Source organism: Hordeum vulgare, chromosome 4H, assembly GCF_904849725.1.
Source record: "Hordeum vulgare subsp. vulgare chromosome 4H, MorexV3_pseudomolecules_assembly, whole genome shotgun sequence".
NCBI lineage: Eukaryota > Viridiplantae > Streptophyta > Magnoliopsida > Poales > Poaceae > Hordeum > Hordeum vulgare.
Genome location: NC_058521.1, coordinates 51,191,673 through 51,202,651, shown reverse-complemented (window position 1 = coordinate 51,202,651; position 10,979 = coordinate 51,191,673).

The following is a 10,979-nucleotide window of genomic DNA, read 5'->3' as shown; positions in this document are numbered from 1 at the left end:
TATCCTTCTTCATTCCTGTGCACTAGAAACTTTCCTTTAAATCCAGATATATCTTGGTGTTGCCTGGATGTATCGAGTACATGGAATCGTGGGCTTCCTGAAGTATCAACTTCCTGAGTTCAGGATCATTTGGCACATAGATACGGTCCTCAAACCATATAGTTCCGTGTTCATCCTCACGAAAACCTTTAGCCTTCCCGTCATTCATTCTTTGCTTTATCTCAGCTATCTCTTTGTCTGACTTCTGTGCTTCATGGATTTTTCCGGTCAAGGTGGACTAAATCTCCAGCGTGGCTACGTATCCTCTTGGAACTATCTCCAACTTGAGCTCTCTGAGATCGTCGGTTAACTCCTGGGGTAATCCTCCCGCTATGAGCGTGTTCACATAACTCTTATAGCTCAAGGCATCTGCTACAACATTTTCCTTCCCTGGGTGATAATGCAATCTCATGTCATAGTCCTTGATCAACTCTAGCCATCTCCTCTGTTTGAGGTTCAACTCCTTCTGCGTGAAAATATATTTCAGGCTCTTGTGATTAGTGTAAATATCACAACTATTTCCGATAAGGAAGTGTCTCCAGGTCTTGAGACCGTGCACTACGGCTGCTAACTCCAAATCATGTGTGGCATAGGTCAACTCATGAGTTCTGAGCTGTCTGGATGCATAGGCTACAACTTTTCCTTCTTGCATGAGTACTCCTCCAAGTCCTTGATGTGATGCGTCACAATACACCTGGAAGTCCTTCCAAATGTTCGGCAATATCAACACCGGGGCTGTAACCAAACGTTTCTTCAACTCTTGGAAACTGGCTTCACATTCCTCAGTCCATTTATACTTGGACTCCTTCTTTAACAACTCTGTCATGGGCTTGGCAATCTTCAAGAAATTCTCGATAAACCTCCGGTAATATCCAGCAAGTCCGAGAAAACTACTGATCTGCTTAACTGAGGTGGGTGCTAACCATTCGGTGACTGCTGCAACCTTGGCGGGATCCATTGCTATTCCGTCTCCTCAAATAACGTGTCCGAGGAATCCGACTTCCTACAACCAAAATTCACATTTGCTGAACTTCGCATACAGCTGACGCTCTCGAAGTTTCTCCAAAACTACACACAAGTGTTCCTTGTGTTCTTCCTCGTTCTTGGAGAATATCAGTATGTCATCGATGAACACCACGACAAACTTGTCCAGGTATTCCATAAATACCTTGTTCATCATACTCATAAAATATGCAGGAGCATTAGTCAAACCAAATGACATGACTGTGTACTCATATAGACCATACCTTGTGGTCAAGGCTGTCTTGGGTATATCCTATTCACGAATTTTCAACTGATGATACCCTGATCAAAGATCGATCTTGTAGAACACCCGGGCTCCAACTAACTGGTTAAACAAATCATTGATCATCGGCAAGGGATACTTGTTCTTGATGGTCGCCTCGTTCAATGCACGATAATCGACTACCATTCTCAAAGGTTTATCCTTCTTCTCTACCAAGAGAACTGGGGCTCCCCAAGGTGACGAACTTGGGTGAATATACCCTTTGTCTAGTAACTCCTTGATCTGCTTCTTGATTTCTTCTAAATCATTTGCAGGCATCCCATGGGGTTTCTTGGATATTGGGGCTGTCTGTGGTAATAACTCAATCAGAAACTCAATCTCCCTATCTGGTGGCATGCCTGGCAATTCCTCCGGGAATACATATGGAAAGTCTTGTACGATCGACACTTCCTTGTGAACAACTCCCGTGAGAAAATTCACCCGTTTACTCTGTGATGGGCGTTGGGAAACGTACTTAATCCATTTCCACTCTAGGGTGGTGAGCAAAATAGACTTAAGGGCACAATCAATGTTTCCTTCATACTTGGTCAAACAATCTATGCCTAGGATTACATCCAATCCTTGTAACTCTAATACGATGAGGTCGATGGGAAATTTATGGTTTTCGATGTTGAGGCTCAAAGCATGGCATCCTATCCCAGTTGTCATCATGCCCCCTGGGGAACTGACTTTAATGGGTTGACTGAGGGTTCTAGTTGGTAAACTATACTTTTCCATAACTACGCTTGATATGAATGAATGTGTTGCACCAGAATCAAAAAGTACCAGTACTGGACGTGAATTTAACAAAAACTTACCAACTACCATATCGGGGTGATCATAGACCTCTTCAACATCAATGTTGTTTACCTGAGCTCGAGGAAAAGGATTGGGCTTCCTTGCTGCTGAGTTGCCATTTCCGTTTCCATTTCCTAGCTTGTCCTGGGGACATTCAGTGGCATAGTGTCCCGTCTTCTGGCACTTGAAGCAGGTGATATGGTTGAGATCCTTCTGAGCTGGAGTGGAATGGTGCTGAGTGCCATTACCTCCATTGCCATTCTTGAAGTTGCCACCGTTGCGGTTGTTCCCATTTCCTCCATGGTTGTGGCCTCCATGGTTATGCACTGGATGGTTATGGTGGGTGTGTCCTCCAAACTTACCGGATCCTGTTTCGGTATTCCCTGAATAGGGGGTGTAACGAAGCTTCTGCTGAACTCCAGAATTGAACTTCCCATGTCCATACTTCCGTTTGCGATACTCAATATGTTGTTGTTTCCCCTCCAAGATGAAGGCCTTATCTACCAGCTCCTGGTAGTTGTTGAAGTTGGCCACAGTCAGCTGAATGCTCAACTCATCGTTGAGTCCTTCCATGAACTTCTCCTGCTTGGCCGCATCATCGGACACATCTCCAGGTGCATATCGGGCTAGCATGCTGAATTCATCAACATACTAAGCCACGGAGCGATTTCCCTGGCGTAAGTTGTGAAACTCACGCTTCTTCAGACTCATGGATCTAGCGAAGACATGAGTGGTGCAGAAGGCTTGCTTGAACTGCTCCCAAGTCACACCAGCAATGGGATATGTGGTGGTGTAATTCTCCCACCATGCAGCTGCGGGGCCTTCAAGTTGATGTGCGGCAAAGCGCACCTTCTCAGCTTCAGTACATCTAGCAGCGATTAGTTCCCTCTCCATCTTGCGGAGCCAATCATCTGCCACAATGGGCTCAACGATGCTGGAGAAAGTCGGAGGGTTCAACCTCAGAAAACAGGTGAGATTGTCGGTCTGGGGTGGATGATGGTTGTTGTTATTGTTCTGGTTTTGAATGATCAACTACATCAGGGTATTCTGCTGTTGGATCAACTGAGTGAGTTCCGGCGGGACATTGGAGGCAGGGTCACGTCTCGGAGGCATCTGGTGTTTTTAGAGGGATGGGATTAGCATAGAACAAGGGTCTAAAGAGAAAATATAGTACCCATATGAAATGCAACAAAAAATTATCACACCACACATTTATTCATTCATCATCTCAAAAGGTTCAAACACGGGGATACAAGTTTGCGATAACCTAAACATCGGCCTAAACATTTAACGATAAGATAAATTTGTGTACTTGTCTATGTGTCCTCCTCAGAAAAGCATGGTGGTGGGTCCGTCGGTAGAGCTTGCTTTGTAGTCCTCCTCGTTGCCGATCAAGGGGGCTACGTCTCCTTCAGGGTGAGGGTTTTCGCCCATGTCCAATTCTTCCTCCAGATATGCGACGCGAGCCTTCAACTTCTCGATCCTCTCCAGGAAGTCCTTCACCTCCAATTCATGCTTGTAGTGGGCTTCTCGGGCTTCTTCTTCGAGGTCGAGTTTGCGGAGCGACACTTGCTTTATCTTCCTTGTGTCCTTGATTACACAAAGCTCCACAGTACCGATGTGTTTCTCCAACGTCTGGGCATAGGACAAGAGAGCGTCTTTAGTCTTGTTCGTGAGGATTTCTCCATCTGCTCCTCTCTGGGAGACCGCGAATAAGTCCGGTGAAATGGGACAACCTGTGTACACCTCCTTGATACATCCGAGTGCAGAGTGAACCGCCATGTCCCTTCCGAGAATCTAGCTGGGTGCGATGAACTTGAAGTCCACAGGTTTTGTGCGCATCTCGAAAGTTCTTTCGGGGATGTGCACCTCAATCCTGTAGCATGCATTTTCGAGGTAAGACGATGTAGGTTTTCAAGTGATGGTTTGCAGAGCAATCCTTAAGTCCTTGGTGATCTGCATCAGCTCCTTTCCGAAGGACATTGTTGCATCGGGCTGGCAAAACTCCGTGACCTTAACTCGGATGAAGCTGGCCATCTAGAAAATATTGGAAGATCGGAGAGAAGTTAGAAATGAGTAGAAGAGAAATATAGAAGATTTATAGATATAAAAAATAGTTTTCTTCCTATGGCTTTTCCAATCCTAGAGGTTACGTCCTACGGTCAACGAGTGCTCTGATACCATATCTGTAGCGACCCGACCTGAAACGGCCAAGTCTCTGGTGTTTCTGTACCATCCCAAGATCATGCTGGTACACACACAGTACATCAATGTATATATCAAGAGTTCAATCACACAGCTTTATTAATCGGATCTCATATCGAGTACTTTATTAGAATAAAAATTACAATAAAGAGGCTGAAGGCCAACTCATGAGATAACTAAACGAAGACTAGCGGAAGCTGCAAAGGTAGTTGAGTCCATCTGACTCCAGGGCATATCACCGAGCGTAGATCGTGACCTCACTCCTGGTTGGAAAAGTACTCTGCAACATGACACGTTGCAGCTGTGTAGGTCATCATATTGAATATGCCGGCAAATCACAAAAGAGAGAGGTGAAAAAAAGTATCATCTATACTATATGCATATATGGCAGGTGGGGCTATAAGTTTTTAGCGAAAAGCAAAGTTTTCTCCTACAACAAGAGAGGGCTAAAAGCAAAATTTTACTACATTGTTGGTTGTTAATGAGATGGTTCCACCAACCATATCCCATACCCAAGTTGTCAATAATACCCACATCATTATTATTATTTGTGTTGAGAATTACAGATAATTTCAGTTTCTTCAGCTCAAGTTGTCCATGACCGTGGACACGGCTAATCGATTAGGTTAGTGTACTTTGCAGTTTTGCACACGTTCCCCACAAGATTTGATCGCCTCCGTTGGAATCCTCCCACTTCAGGGTCTTTGAGAACCGGATGATCAAAACATGGTATTTCAACGGGTTCCTCTGAGCCACTATCGGTCCCCATCCAATCTTACCATTCTTCTACATATCATAGCACCGCCCGTCCAGAGTCACCACGTTGTCCAACCAAGCCAGAGCCCATAATGACTTGTGGCTGTGCAGGTAAGCCTTGGGTCTCGAATCATCCATCCATCTCTTCGTGCCTAGATGAAGCTTTCCGCAAGATGTCATGGCACTTCCCCATGCATCCCGGGTCCTCCGCTGGTTTACCCCAGAGAGCCCATCTGAACCGTCCTTCACCCATAGGTCTATTGCATCACGAGGTCTCAAAAAGTCTTGAAATATCCGGTCTTGATTATTAAATTCTGACAACACTCGTGATAAACACTCAACCAAAACCCCGTCTACTAAAAGCATAGCAAAATAAAATTTATCGTCCCGGGCCAAGTAACAAGGGTCGTGGGTGCCTACCACATGATACTACATGAAGAACCAATTTTTTCCGAGTACCTACTTTGCATGCAATAGGTGAAGAAGGTAGAACTAGATGCATATAAAACATAGGTTAAACATGATCAACGTGACTTGCCTTGTTGACGACTGTCAAACTCGAGCGCTTCTAGATAACAAGCTTCGCACTCCGGATGATCTAAGGAAACAATTATTTCACACAATAAGCAATCACAATAGCAAGTAATAAACATAAAGCAACCAACACAAAGTAGCTAGAACATAACAGAGAAAAATTGTCTTACAAGAACTAGAACATAATCTGTTTTGTTGAGAACCCCAAGATAAAATATCCTAAAAATTCTGAAAATAAACCTACTGGTAAATAAGATCACTAGTGATCAGAAGCAACAAGAATCAACGAAAAATCTATTTTTAAACTCCAACTATTAACAAAACAAGATTTAAAACAAATCTGTTTAAATTCAAAATTTGAATTTCCAAACATGGCCAAATTTTATATATACAGAAACTACATAGAATTTATGATCCAATGCAAAAAGAATCACCTTATTTGGAGTTACAGAATAAAAGTTATATGTATTCTAAAATTTGGATCAAATATGTTTCACAACTAAAAACAGAAATAAGAATAAAAGTCTATGCTACATGGCAGATTTCTATTGGCTGGAAGCTGTGCGTGTTTTAGGATAACTAGCGGACAGTCGCAAAATAGAGAAAAGCTATTCGGTTGAAGTTTAACTAACAGAAAACTATGGTCTTTTAAACAAAACCGAAAATGTATCTTCCTACTCTAATCTGAAGCGTATGTTGGTGATCTAACGGTGGGGGAGAAAAGGGTAGCTCTTACCGTGGCTGGCAGAGAGGAATTCTGGCGAAGTGCTCCGACCGAAGGGTGGTGGCGGCTAGGGGCAGCTACGGTGGCGGACCGAGGCGGTGGAGGGGGGGTCTCCGGTGGGCCCTGGTGGCGTCGGGGTGGCGCCTGGGGGCGATGGGGGCGCCACAGGAGCCCCTGGAAAAGCTCGGCCGAGGTGATCTTCCGGTGAGGTGGTTCCGGCGGCTAGAGGCGTGGAGAGGTCGGGGTTTTCGAGGAAAACGAAGAGAGGAGGAGGCGGCAACGTTTATAGGGGCCTCGGGGTGGCAGGAGGGAAGGGAATCACGAGATTGGGCTCGGAATCAGCGAGGTCGGTCCTGGAAGGAGCAACGCATAGGGGAAGGAAGGGGATCGTGACGTAGGGGAAGAAAGGATCGGGCCGGATTTGATTCCCATCGGGCCCAGGTTGCCTTCCTAAAAAAACTATTCATTTCCTTTTTATTAAAACAGGAAGGAAAGCTACAAAAAGGAAATAAATATTTTTCCAAAAATATAGGTGTTATATATCAAAATGATCAGAAAAGTATTTCCCATCTCGTGGACATTTTCTTTTTCACAAAATAAAAACTTTATAATTTTTTTTTAAAATCCAATAAAAATCCAAATTTTGGGCTTTTAAAAATTTGGCACTATTTTTCTTCTGGCTTTTATTTTTTTGAGGTGTCATGTTACCTCCTCTCTTTCTTGCTTGGCAAGTATTTGTGAGGAAAAATTTGTGGGTGAAATCCGTTGTGCCAGAATAAAATTCAAATCAAAAACCGAAAGAAATTCAAATGCCACATTCATTCCAATAAAATGCATAGATGCTTACCTACAATTGTAAAACATTCCAAATTGAAAATTTGGGATGTTACAATTGCTCCACTTTAAGAGCGCTTATATGCTTGCCTCTCTACATATTAAGTTCATGGCAAACAAAGTAATGCTTGGAGAACGATGACATGATGTAGACAAAGTAAACTCAACCAATATGAATAAACCTCATCATTTTATCCATAGTGGCAGCAACACAAAGATGCAACCTATCCCCTTCTATCACTGGTATGTAGAAACTCGTCAGGTTGAACCCACTACAACGCACCCTTCTCACTCAAGAAATACCAAACTACTTGGCCAAAGCAATTCAATAGATCAGAGAGAATTACGAAGCAATAATGATCATGCAAATAAGATTCATAATAATTTCAGAGAAGACTCAAATACTTTTCACGAATAATCTGAACATATACCCACAATTCACCGGATCCCAACAAACGCATCATACAAAAGAATTACATGGGATAGATCAAAGCGAAGATGCGATGATCATTGTATTGAAGATCAAGAGAGAGATAGAGGGATAGCCATCTCGATACTAACTACGGACCCGTAGGCCCGTGGTAAACTACTCACACATCATCATGAGGGCAAAAAGGTTGACGAATAGGCCCTTCGTGATTGATCCCCCTCTAGCAGAGTGCCGGAATGGAGCTCCAGATGAGACCGCTGTGGAACAGAGACTTGTGATACGTCCCAAACGTATCTATAATTTCTGCTTGTTCCATGATCTTTTGGGTGACATTGTTATATGTTTTGCTACACTTTTATATCATTTTACACATATTTGGACTAACCTACTAACTCAGTGCACCCAGTGCAAGTTTGTGTGTGCTGATGTCTATTTTGCAGGGGCTTTTACCCAGTTTTCTGAAGCCCGAAAAAATCCAGAAAAAGTATATAAAAAATCAGAGAAACAGAAGCTTCGGGATCACCGAAGGAGGGCCAGAGGGGGGCCAGGGGCCTCTCACGCGGTGTGCTGGTGCGGCCAGGCCCTAGGCTGCGCCAGGAGGTCGCCTGGGTGGGTCCCAACTCCTCCAGTGCCCTCCTTTAGCCTATATTTAGTGTTTCGTGAGGAAACCCACGCAGACTTTCTGGAATCGCAAATTTCTCCATCGTTCAGCCGCCGCAATGCTTCCAAGATCAGGAGCGTCACGAGACCTCTTCCCGGCACCCTGTCGGAGGGAGGATTGACCCCCGGGAGCTTCTCCACCGCCATGGTTGCTTCCCGGACGTGCCGTGAGTAGTCTTCCTTGGACCACGAGTCCATGACCAGTAGCTATGTGATGTCTTCTCTCTAGTCTTGTGCTTCAATGGTTAGTCCTTGTGAGCTGCCCTACATGATCAAGGCATGTATGTAATCCTCTTGCTTTCGCTATGCTCGGTTTGTTGGGATCCGATGGATTATGAGATTATGTTCAGATTGTTATGAGTTATATATTTGATTATCCTTTTATATTATGTTCCTTCGTGATTCTTGCATGTTCTCCGTTGCTATTTATTGCTTTGGCCGAGTAGTTGATTGTAACTCCAAGAGGTAGTGTTATGCATGACTGTGGGTTCATGCCCCCTGATGTCTAGCTTGAGTGACAAAACCATGAGACTAGGGGATGTGTTGTTGCCACCAGGGAGAAAGCAATAGTGCGATCATAATTCTGTCAATTGCCCAACTATGATTTGCTTACCCAAGCATAGTTGTTTATCATCATTTCGGAGAGAGAAATCACTAGTGAACATCATGTGACTCCGGTCCATACCACCATCATCGTTTAAACCTCCATCATTTACCGCTTTCATTTACTTTTTTGTTGCAATCGCTATTACCTTCTGACTCCATGACAACAGAGCTTCCCCGGTGACGGCACCAGAAGAATGCTATTGACGGCCCACCAACGCATGGGATTGCGACAGTTTTTGAGGGTAGAGTATTCGACCCAAATTTGTTGATACACCAGGCAGGAGGTGAGAGAATACTCTCGAGTATTAGCAGCTGAATATGTCGAATTCAACCACACCTGAAAGATTAGTATCCGCAAGCAAAGTATCAACAACAAAGTAGTATGATAACAACGGTGTCAGAAACGATCTGTTGACGGCAGACTATTCCTAATGATTGTATCAATGGCGCCAAGTTGCCCGTTGACGGAAATTCTCTTTTCCCGTCAACGTCCAGCGTATCAAGATTGTAGCAGGTAGTAGCAGTGTAACGAGTAACAACAGTGGCAAGGAACAACAGTAGCAGCAGAGCAAGACAAGTAACAACAGTAGCAGCAGAGCAAGACAAGTAACAACAGCAGTAGGACAAACTCGTAGGCAATGGCTCGGTGATTCATTAGGATGATATTCATCATGCAATAGTTATAGCACACAGAGATATGAGGCTAGCTCCCGTTCGTCAATGTGATGTAGGCATGCATTCCGTGTGTCGTCATACGTGCTTAGGGAAAAGAACTTGCATGACATCTATTGTCCATCCCTCCCGTGGCAGTGGGGTCCAAAAGGATACTACGGGATATTACGGTTCTCCTTTTAATAAAGAACCGGAACAACGCATTAGCACTTGCTGAACACATGAATTCCTCAAACTATGATCATCACCGGGAGTGGTTCCGGTTATTGTCACTCCGGGGTTGCCGGGTCATAACACATAGTAGGTAACTACAACTTGCAAGATCGGATCTAAAACACACATATATTGGTGACAACATAATAATTTCTGATCTGAAATCATGGCACTCGGGCCCTAGTGACAAGCATTAAGCATAGCAAAGTAGTAGCAACATCAATCTCAGAACATAATGGATACTAGGGATCAATCCCCGTCAAAACTAACTCGATTACATGATAGATCTCATCCTACTCATCAGCGCCCAGCGAGCCTACGAATAGATTACTCACGAACGATGAAGAGCTTCATGGAATTGGAGAGGGAAGAAGGTTGATGATGACGATGGCGATGATTTCCCCTCTCCGAAGCCCAAAACGGACTCCGGATCTGTCCTCCAGATGAAGAACAGGATGTGGCGGCGCCTCCGTATCGCAAACGCGATGAAATCTTCTCTTATGATTTTTTTCTAGGCGAAAGTGAATTTATAGATTTGAGATTGGGGGCGGCAGAGCCACGTGGGCCCCACAAGCTTGGTTGCCGCGCCCAGCGGGGTGGCCGCGGCAACAGGGCTTGTGGCCCACTGGCCCACCCCCTCTGGTGGATCTTGGCGCAGGTATTTTTCATATTTTCCATAAAAATTCTCCGTAAATTTTCGGGACGTTCCGAGAACTTTGATTTCTGCACAAAAACAACACCATGGCAATTCTGCTGAAAACAACGTTAGTCCGGGTTAGTTCCATTCAAATCATGCAAATTAGAGTCCAAAACAAGGGCAAAAGAGTTTGGAAAAGTAGATACGACGGATACGTATCAAACTCCCCCAATCTTAAAACCTTGCTTGTCCTCAAGCAACTCAGTTGACAAACTAAGAGAGAAAGAAAAACTTTGACAAACTCTGTTTGATCTTGTTGTTGCAACTATGTCTAACTCATAACCAGAATTTCAGCAAGTTCACAAGTTAACCACATAAGCAAGTGACACAAAGGTCTCACGGTAAACTAATATCAATGGCATAGTGAGCTAGCGAGCAAATAATAACGAGTTTCAAATACCAACAATTCAATCAAAACAAGAATGAGGCAATATGAATAGGTGGTATCTCGCTAGCTCTTTCTGAGACCGCAAAACATAAATGCAGAGCACTTTCAATGATCAAGGGTTGACTAAACATTGTAATT